Below are 9,926 nucleotides of genomic sequence, written 5' to 3'. Positions count from 1 at the left end.
ACTGCCTGTGTCACATTGAGGTCCTTCCAAGGCCAGCCAGGTCCCCCAATCTTTCTCCAATTGAACATGTGTGGGATCTACTCAATATGAGTTGCTGGCTAACCCATGTGTTTAATGTGTTTATTCATAATTTCTGCAGCTCCCTGGTTCTACAAAGCAAAAAAAAAAAACCCAGACCGGTTTATATATATAAACCGTTTACACGTGTATTTATCATAAAAATAATTTAGCCTATTACAATTACCACGGAAATATAGACACGCTATGGCAGGCTATATATTTAAATCTGATTATTGTATAGCACCAACAGTTTTATTTTTTATTACTATAGGCTACAAATAAATATAAAGAATATTAACACGTTAATAATTACAAGTTTTATTAGTTAATATTGTGCCGTACAAACCGGTCCTCACTCGTGGCAATACTTATTCTGGCCAATAGATGTCACTGCAGTACATAATTAGTGCAGGGTCCATAGAGTCAGAGAACCAGAAGATTCAGTGAACGATGTGAACCAAATGAACTGGTGAATTGGTAAACCAAGAACAACTAACAAATGAGCGAACGAAAATACCTGGTGAGCGAAAAGACCTGAACCTCCGAATGAACTGGTGAACAACCGGACCTGGGGCCTCGTATAAATAGTGCATATGCACGAAAATGTTGCGTGCATCCATTTCCATGCTCACGTCGAGATGCATAAAAACGAAAACTTGGTGCACCACTATGCACATTCTCACGACAGCTCCGGACACAGCATACGCACGTTTCTGCTCGGTTTTGTAAACGGACAGCACCCAGTGGCAAGTCATTGCTACTCTGGTTTCCCTTTTTAAACTCACAATCATGACATTGACTTTATCCAATACACCGACATTAATTGTATGTTGTTTACAAATGTACGGCACCTGAGTTTTAATCAATTTGTGACAATAAAATGACCGAACTATTACAACTACCATGTCAGCTCTTGTGTTATTGGAAGACGTAGCTTATGGAAGAATTAGAAGAGAGCGCGTATTCAGGGATCATAGTGATTTCTTGGTCCATGATGATGACTGACTTCTAAGATGACTCGTATTTCCAGGAGCAATCCTTTTGGAGCTGTGTGCTGAACTGGGGCCAGCATTACAAAGGCAGACCATGAGGAATACCTGTTCCTTTACAAGTTCTGTCCACTCTTGAGTTCTTAGCCACAGGTGCTTTTCAGCGAGGACTTGTGGACTGATCAGGTATTTCTCAGTCAACACTAAGTCATGCCATGCCGGCTGTATGGGACGGCATAATCCGCTTGTCACCCTTCATTAATGTTGTGGCTAGATGACCTGGCTCAACCCATGATTCGTTCATTCTCAGAAACAGTAGTGTTGGAAACAAACTTCAAAATGGGGTGGTACATGATGGCTGACTGCTGAGTAAGAAGATTTTTCCCATTTTATAATTTGGCCCAATATTGTAAGCTTTGTTTGATTTAACCATTTTACAGTTCCTTAGCGGACAGGGAGTACCCACTGAAGTCATGGCTTCTCACGAAGCTCGCAAACCCACAAAATGAGCAAGAGTGGCATTATAATTATGCCCATTCTCGGGCTCAGGCAGTGGTAGAGCGCACTATAGGGCAGCTTAAACAACAACAACAACAAATGTATTTTTGTATAGTGCATTATCACAACATTACATTGTCTCAAAGTGCTTTACAGCATCCCCACCCAAAGCCCCCAGTGAGTAAGCCATGGGCGACAGTGGCAAGGAAAAACTCCCTAGGAGGAAGAAACCTTGGGAGGGACCAGACTCAAAGGGGGAGCTCAACCTCCAGGGACCGGCAGGGAGAATCAAATAGGAGAGATGGTTAAGTGCCAAGTCACACTGTCCAAATCATAAGATTTGAGACATAACTGGGGAGCAGGGAGGTGATGATAAGCCGGTGCCGATTCTCCTTCCACTTGCCACGCAACCAGTAGTAAGGCAGCTGGTCATACATGGAAGATGACACAGGCAGAATGGCGAGCTGGATGCAAGGACGCCATGGGTAGAGGAGACATCACATGTAGCAGGGTGTGCTGGATATCTTGATAGATTGAGGTCTCCAGGCAGCACACCCCAGGAGGAGTAGGGGAAATAAAATGTGCAATTAGTCAAAGTAGGGAAGGCTATAGGCAGTGCTAACAGCTAGGTGAGTGCAATATGAAGTGCAAAGTGCAAGCTCCGGCAGATATGGCTACGGCAGCATAAGTAGGAGGGAGAGGCAAGTGGGAATGCAGGTATGGGGAGTCCCTGAAATATCAGCACTCCAATTCCACAAGGGATTGTGAAGCTAGAGTGACAGCACTGACAGTTCAGTTTATCCAAAGCCAATTGCACCTATCCTCACACAGCTCCACACCTCACAGTATAGGCAGCTAGTGTCCCTATAAGTTAAACTAAACCGGTGTGTTTTTAGTCTAGACTTGAATATTGTGAGTTAGCCTGAAACCTGAGCCTGGCACATCCTGCGCCTTGAGAACAAAGCAAACGCGGAGGGTTGTATGAGGTCAGCAGATCATTATGGTATTCTGGTGCAAAGCCATTCAGTGCTTTATAGGTTAACAGCAGTATTTTATTGTCAATCCGAGATTTAACTGGTAGCCAATGAAGGGATGATAAGGCCGTAATGCGATCAAATTTTTTAGTGTTTGTGAGAATTCTGGCTGCTGCATTCTGTACCAGTTGAAGTTTATGTAAGGATCCAGACAGGCAACTAGAAAGGAGGGCATTACAGTAGTCCAGTCTGGAAGTTACAAAGGCATGTGTTAATTTTTCTGCATCATGAAATGAGAGCATCTTCCAAAGCTTGGCTATATTCCGTTAATGATAAAACGCAGTTCTAGAAATACTTCTTATGTGAGCATCAAAACTTAGATCTGAATCAACTAGAAGACCAAGATTTCTAACAGATATACACAACTGTGTATCATCTGCATAACAACGAAACCCAACACCTGTTACCAAGAGATAGTATGTATACTGATGAACTACAACCTTTTCCATGATCTTTGAAATGAAAGGAAGATAGGTCTATAATTTCCTAAAACACTAGGTTCATGATTTGGTTTCTTTAGGACAGGTCTAATAACAGCCATTTTAAAAGGTTTTGGAATATATCCAAGCCTAAGAGATGAATTTAACACATTTAACAGGTTAGCGCTAATCTGCGGTGCAATTTCCTTGAAGATTTTATAGGAATTGGGTCTACGAGGCTAGTAGAGGATTTACAGGACTTCATAACTGATCTTCCCCTCTCAAAGGGCAATACCGTGATACTCACCATAGTCGATCGTTTTTCCAAAATGTGTCGGTTGATTGCTCTTCCTAAACTTCTTAATGCAGCAGAATTGGCTGAGTTACTACTGACCTGGGTATTCCGATATTATGGTATCCCAGAAGATGTAGCATCTGACAGTGGGCCTCAGTTCTCCTCAGAGGTGTTTCGCTCCTTCTGCACCAAGTTAAACATCTCCCTCAGCCTCACGTCAGCCTGCCATCCCCAATCCAACGGCTTGGCAGAGAGGACCAACCAGGAAATCTCCAAAGCATTGAGGCTCCTCTGCAAGGATAGAACTACCGAATGGGCGACTCACCTTCTATGGGCTGAGTATGCCCTCAACACCCGAATAAACCCGGTCAGTAACCTCTCACCATTCCAATGCGTACTTGGATTTCATCCACAGCTCTTCCCCTACTAGTGATGTCCCTCGAGTGGAGGAATGGTTCCAGGGGGCCCGAGAGATGTGGCGTCAAACCCAGCTCGCCCTCTCCAGACAATCTTCAAAACAGAAGGTCCAGGCTGATAAACACTGATGCCCCACTCCTCTGTATCAGGTGGGCCAACAGGTATGACTCTTGACCCGTAACCTCAAACTCTCATCCTGCCATAAGTTGTCGGCCCGCTTTATTGGACCTTTCAGGATCATCAAACGCGTGGAACCCGATTCCTTCTGGTTACAACTACCCAAAGTTTATTTAATCTGTCCCACATTCCACGCTTCCCTCCTGAAGCCTTTGTGTTATAATTCCACACACCCCTCTACTGACGCAGCGGTACCTCCGCCTTGCACCCTGCAGGATGGATCCCGCGTGTACCGGGCACGAGCCCTCCTGGACTCCTGTTGTTGAGCAGGACAATTGCAGTATTTGGTGGACTGGGAGGGGTTTGGCCCTGAAGAACGCTCATGGGTATTCGCATTGGACATCATAGACCCCACTCTGGTGACAGACTTCCACATTCAGCATCCCTCCAAACCTGCTCCCTAGCCGCGGGGTTGTCCGCATTGCCTATCTCGGCTTTCAGGAGGATGCTGTCGGGGGGGGGGGGGTACTGTCACGCCCACACAGGCTTACTGCCTTACTTGTCTTTTGTTCTCCCCGATTGTCCTGCCTGCTCTGTCCTACCCTGCTGTCCTGCCTACCCTGCCTATCACGCCTGCTCCATCGACCGGCCTCCTGCCTGCCTGCCCCATCCACGTCGTCCCTCCCTTCCTCTCGTCATCCCGTCCCGTCTCTCCTCGTAGGACTGACTCTCCCGGCTACCGACCTCTTGCCTGCCCTTCGACCACGATTCTGGATCTCCCTTATAACTGTGTATATTATCGTTTCATCATTAAACCACTTCGCTCCCACATTACGGGGTCTACCTCCTCTGTCCCTGCTGTGCGTCACAGTATCATTGCAATTTATGGAATATATTTTTAAATCATTTTGAACACTTGCTCAACAGTTTTGCATGTGGTGACTAATATGATGATCGTAAATAAATATATATATAGTTTTGGGTGTAATAATATTACAGTAGGAAGCTACATAATTTAAGTTTGACCAACAAGACTAATGACCAAAAATTGTGCCAAATAATGAAATTCGTACTAAACCATTTGCATATATGTACTAAAACAATTAGAAATTTGTGTGATGTAATGAGAAATGAAGTTTTGCTGTGCATAAGCAACACTATGGTGTGAGGGTTACTCTTGTTTTTGCAAATATTAATTGTCATTTGAGAAGTGTGCCAAAGCATTCTACAAAAACTGTAGTATCAGGCAGGAGAATTCTGTTTGTGCTAGTGATTGTGGGGCTAAAGAATAAATTTTCCACAGTAGGGGGAGTTGTAGGTCTATAACTGAAGTTTTTGAGCTAATTCACTGCCTCCAACCATTAGCAGGTAACCTACATGAAATAAATTGTATCTTCATTATCCTGCCTGAAATTCGTACTACTTAAATTTGAATGCCGATCCAAAGACCATTAAAAAATGTGCCAAAATTACAACAGGGACAATAGGGATAAAAATCTGAGTGACTTTGATAGGTGCCAGTTATAGCCAGATGACTGTCAGAGCATCACCAAATGTACATACTTTGGTGAGTACATACATGTTCTGATGCAGTCTTCTGGCCCCCGTCAAAGTGACTCAGATCTTTATCCCTGCCCAATTCTTCTACACTCAACATGTCGATTACGAGTACTAAATGCTACCTTACCGTCTAATATATTTCAGACCTTGGCATGTACTGTTTTTACTAGATAGTCAACATTTTTGTTTCAGATAGAGGTGGTCATAATGTTTTGGTTCATCAGTGTGTTTCCAATAAGGCCCTTAACCCCCAGCTCCCTGGGCGTTGCTACGGGTGGCTGCCCTTCGTGGGCAACTTATTCTACAAAAAAGAGAAAGTCGAGGGAGGCGTAATGACAATTTCACCACGGGGATCAGTAAAAGTATCGATTATATTACTAAAGAACACCACAGGTATATACGAACCATCAAGAACCATTAAGTACCTTCCTCTGCCAGATAATAGTCCACAACAGAACTTTCAGGTTTTTATATAGGGTGATATAAGATGGTGCAATGTATCATATGCTAAAGGTAACAGTCACTTTTAACTGTTATATTATACCATTATAATATTATGCTTCATTTATTGGGGGTTTGAAGCTATCTTCCTATAGGACAATAAATAGGTTTTTGTTGTTACCTCCAGTTTTACAATTGATCTCTTGCTTCTATTTGTATTGCCAACATAATTTTAGTATTTACTAATTAATTCATCCATTTGAGTGTTTTATAATTGATTTTTCTACACTGAAACCTGAGACTGTATACTTACAAATTGTGTTTAAAACTATTTCTTCTTTTGCTTCACTCCATAATAAATAATAATGACAAAAGACTATCCAGGGATTATCTCCATGAAGATGTATATATTTTATATAGCTAAGAGGCTGAAAAGCACTCTGATACTGTGTGTTTTGACTGTCTCCCATGTTTTTAGATAAGCCTAAGTGTGAGGAATAAGGTTCACTTTGTTATGGACCACAGTTCACACACAAACACCATGGTATTTAATGTTCATGCATTATCAGTATTTATTAGCATTTAAGTCTATGCTCTTTACACATGGCAATGAATAGGCTTCTATCTTGTTACACAACTCAGTGGTCCACAAAAGAAAGAAGAACTGGAGCTGTCATCACAAATAAGAAACATCTGGGTCATTTTTTTGTAACTTGTTTTCTTTTAATATGAGAAGTATGTTGGTGGAGATCTACAGTTTGAAGCTGGCTTGTGAAATAGAGCTGAACATTTTGGAATAAAAACTTATTTTCCATATTATAAGCAAGGAATGGGAATAACCCTCCAGTCCATGGTTAACCCTTCCTTCTCCTTTTCCTCCCTTATCTCTTTGACCCAGGTGAGCACATGAGCAGGTTCAATGAGATTCCTTTCCACTGCAGGGCACATGGGGAAGGAGGAGATCAACACAAGTACAAGCAGAGCATGGAAATTCTACACGCAGAGCTGGGGGTGCCAACTGAACTGGTAGTCCTGGAGGTATGAGGCTGCATCCATCCATTTTCTAGACCCACTTGTCCTATGTAGGAGTGTGGGGGTCTGGAGCCTATCTGGGAAACTACGAACGCAAAGCAGGGAATATCCCAGGATGGGACGCCAACCCACTGCAAGACACACACACACTATTCATACTCATATTCACATCTCATATTGACAACTCCAGTTCACCTCAACCTGTTTTTGGACTGTGGTGGGACATTGCAGAACCGAATTCAAACGAAACCTCACGATGACACAGGAAATCATGCAAACTCCACACAGATGGAGCCAGGGCGGAGACTCAAACCCACTGTCCTGGAAATGTTGGACTACAGTACAACATACTATTACTTATTCATTACAATTTTAAGTAAATTCATTGACTTCCAGAATACATTTTTCATTAAGGTAGGGTACCGTATAGTGGGTTTTCTCTACAGGTTTACTGTATTAATGTTTCTCTCAACTAAAGTAACTGGAAATTTGATAAATCTATTTGGACGCAAATGAAATAAAAAAAACGTGTTTAATGGTACAATCTTCTAGATATATTTGAAAGCAAGTATATTGACCAACTTCCTAAGTAGCCGCATTACTGCTACACTTTTGTTAGTGGTGGGGATTTCTTTGAAATGTCAGTTTAATGCAATCTCTCAGTAAAATCCATAGTAACTACATTTTTTTAAGTCTTGCTAAAACATGTTTATAAAGTTACGTTCTCAGGAATGGCATCCCGACCAACAAACACAGCCTGCAATGGCATTATAAGGGTTTGTCCTCCAAGAGATAATTTCAGCTATTGAAACAGCAATGCCCTTTAATGGTTTTCAGTAGCACAATTACCTCACGTTTTGTCTGCGATTGCCTAAGGATAGGGTAAGCTCTTTGGAGACAGACCACTGAAAAAATAATGTGGATAGAATTAGAGAGAAAAGTCAGGGACAGGATGCCATGTGGCCTTTATTTCATTGTAATCCCTATGGATTCCTGGATGCTTCTTTAAAAATTGTTTCAGCTGAATCAGACATGATGAAATCACAACTTTCCCATTTTTTTCTAAATAATATAAGCAATTGACTTTAATGGAATCATAAAAGTTCATCAATTTCATATGTGTCACGTTCAGGCACAGTGCGTGGGATGGGGAAGCAGGAGAGGGATGCGTAAGTCTGGGGAATACGGGATTTAATGGGAAAAGGGTGCAGGGACATGGGACAGGCAACGACAAATAGTGCTACACAGCGAGACTTTAATGACGGATCTTGGGAGACAGACTAAACGTGGATGTATATACACAGGACATATCAAAATAACAGGAAACAGCTGGCCACAATCGGGATTGCACACGTGTTAAATGAGGGGACATGGCACAGGAGGATCGTACAAGCAGGTAATGAATGAACCCCCCCAAGGCACGCACTCTGGGCGCGTCTCAAGGGAGGTGACGGACGAGACGAAACTGGGAACACGGGACCTGGAAGACAAAAGCAAGAACCTTAACGGGAGACCGGAAACAGAACGGACACACAGAACAGGCACAGGGACAGGAAGTAAGACAACACATGAAACAAAACAGGGAACGCAGATGGGCAGACCAGGGAAAGAGACACAGAGGGCACAGAGAACAGAGAAACAAAAGGACCAGGAGTGAACAGAGGGACAAGGAGCAGAGGCAGGAGGGACAAAATAAGGAGGCCAAAAGGGAAAGGACGGAGGACAACAGAGAGCATGAGGGGACCCTGGCAGACGGAAGGCGGAGGCTGCAGGAGCAGCAGGCGACCACAAGGATGGTGGCGAAGTTACCCTCGGAAGACGCAAGGAGGGAGCAGGAGGGAGCGTCAGAGTGGCCGATGAGTTAGGCGGGGGGACAGGTGACAAAGGGGTGACTGGCGAAGGGGAGAAGGGAGCAGGAGCTACCGCAGGCAAAGGGGACACTGCAGCCGGCGAAGGCGCAAGTGACCTAGGAGTCAGAGTGGGGAGGCTCGCCAGCGACCGACGAGGGCCTTGAGTCAGAACCACAAGTGGCTGAGGAGGCACCACAGGCGCAACCGCAGGCGACCGCCAAGTAGAAGCCAGGGGGACCGCAGGCGACAGCCGAGCGGAAGTTGGAGGGTCTGCAGGCGAACGCTGAACAGGAGCTCGGGGAACCAACGGTGAGCCAGGGGGCAGGGCGGGCAGGACGCAACCCCTGCGTTTGTGTTCTCTCCTCCGTCAGGACACCGAAAGGTGGAGCCCCAACTGGAATCCACCACGCTGGTGTGATGGCTGGGGTGATTCATCCAAAGGGTCCATTAGGGCCATCAGGGAAATCTGAGGGGTCCCACTCGAGTCCCCATAGGGGAAGGAGCGGTGTTCAGAAAGCCCGGGACCACCTCAGGGATTTGGGTCAAGAGAGCTGGGACAGGAACATCAGGCGCGGGCGGAGCTGGAGCCTCTGTGGGCAGCGCATCAGCCGTTGGGACTGGAGCCCTTCAGGGCGGCAGCACTGCAGAAACCACAGGAGGTGGAGGCGCCGGGACCTTGGGCGGTACAGGAGGCGTGGGCGCAGCTGGGACTTCGGAACGGACAAAGCCGGGATGGGCAGAGCAGGCGCCTCAGGAAAGGGCGGAGCAGCAGACAGAACTAGCGGGCCCAGCAGCACAGGAACAGGCAGGTCAGGCAACAGAGGAACAGGCAGATTAGGAACCGAGAAGGACGGAGCCTCGACCACCGGTGCAGGAATCACTGGGGGGTGGAGTAGGGGACTCCACCCCGGCTGCGGGCGTCATCTTCCTGGGGATTTTGGGAACCCTTGGGATGGCATCCCCAACTGACTATATATATATGGCCACTTTAAGGGCTATATATATATATATACACACACACACACACTCACTGACCACTTAGGTACACCTTCCTAGTACTACGTTGGACCCCCTTCTTATTTGTGGCATAGATTTAATAAGGTACTTGAAACATTCTTAAAGACTTTGGTCCATGCTGATATGATAACAGCACACATTTAAATTTTCTGTTACACCACATACCATGGGTGTTTTATTGGATTGAGATATTGTGA

At 45.0% G+C, this 9,926-nt stretch overlaps 1 protein-coding gene across 1 annotated transcript in view; it reads right to left on the bottom strand.

The window, feature by feature from the left end:
• The window catches only part of ap5b1 (adaptor related protein complex 5 subunit beta 1), a 135,310-nt gene that overhangs the window by 32,377 nt on the left and 93,007 nt on the right, over positions 1-9,926 (bottom strand). The window lies entirely within an intron of this gene.

This window comes from Brienomyrus brachyistius, chromosome 8 (genome assembly GCF_023856365.1).
Source record: "Brienomyrus brachyistius isolate T26 chromosome 8, BBRACH_0.4, whole genome shotgun sequence".
In the NCBI taxonomy this organism is placed as follows: Eukaryota; Metazoa; Chordata; class Actinopteri; order Osteoglossiformes; family Mormyridae; genus Brienomyrus; species Brienomyrus brachyistius.
Note: the sequence above shows the minus strand (reverse complement) of the source record. Positions and strands in the feature narration are given on the sequence as shown.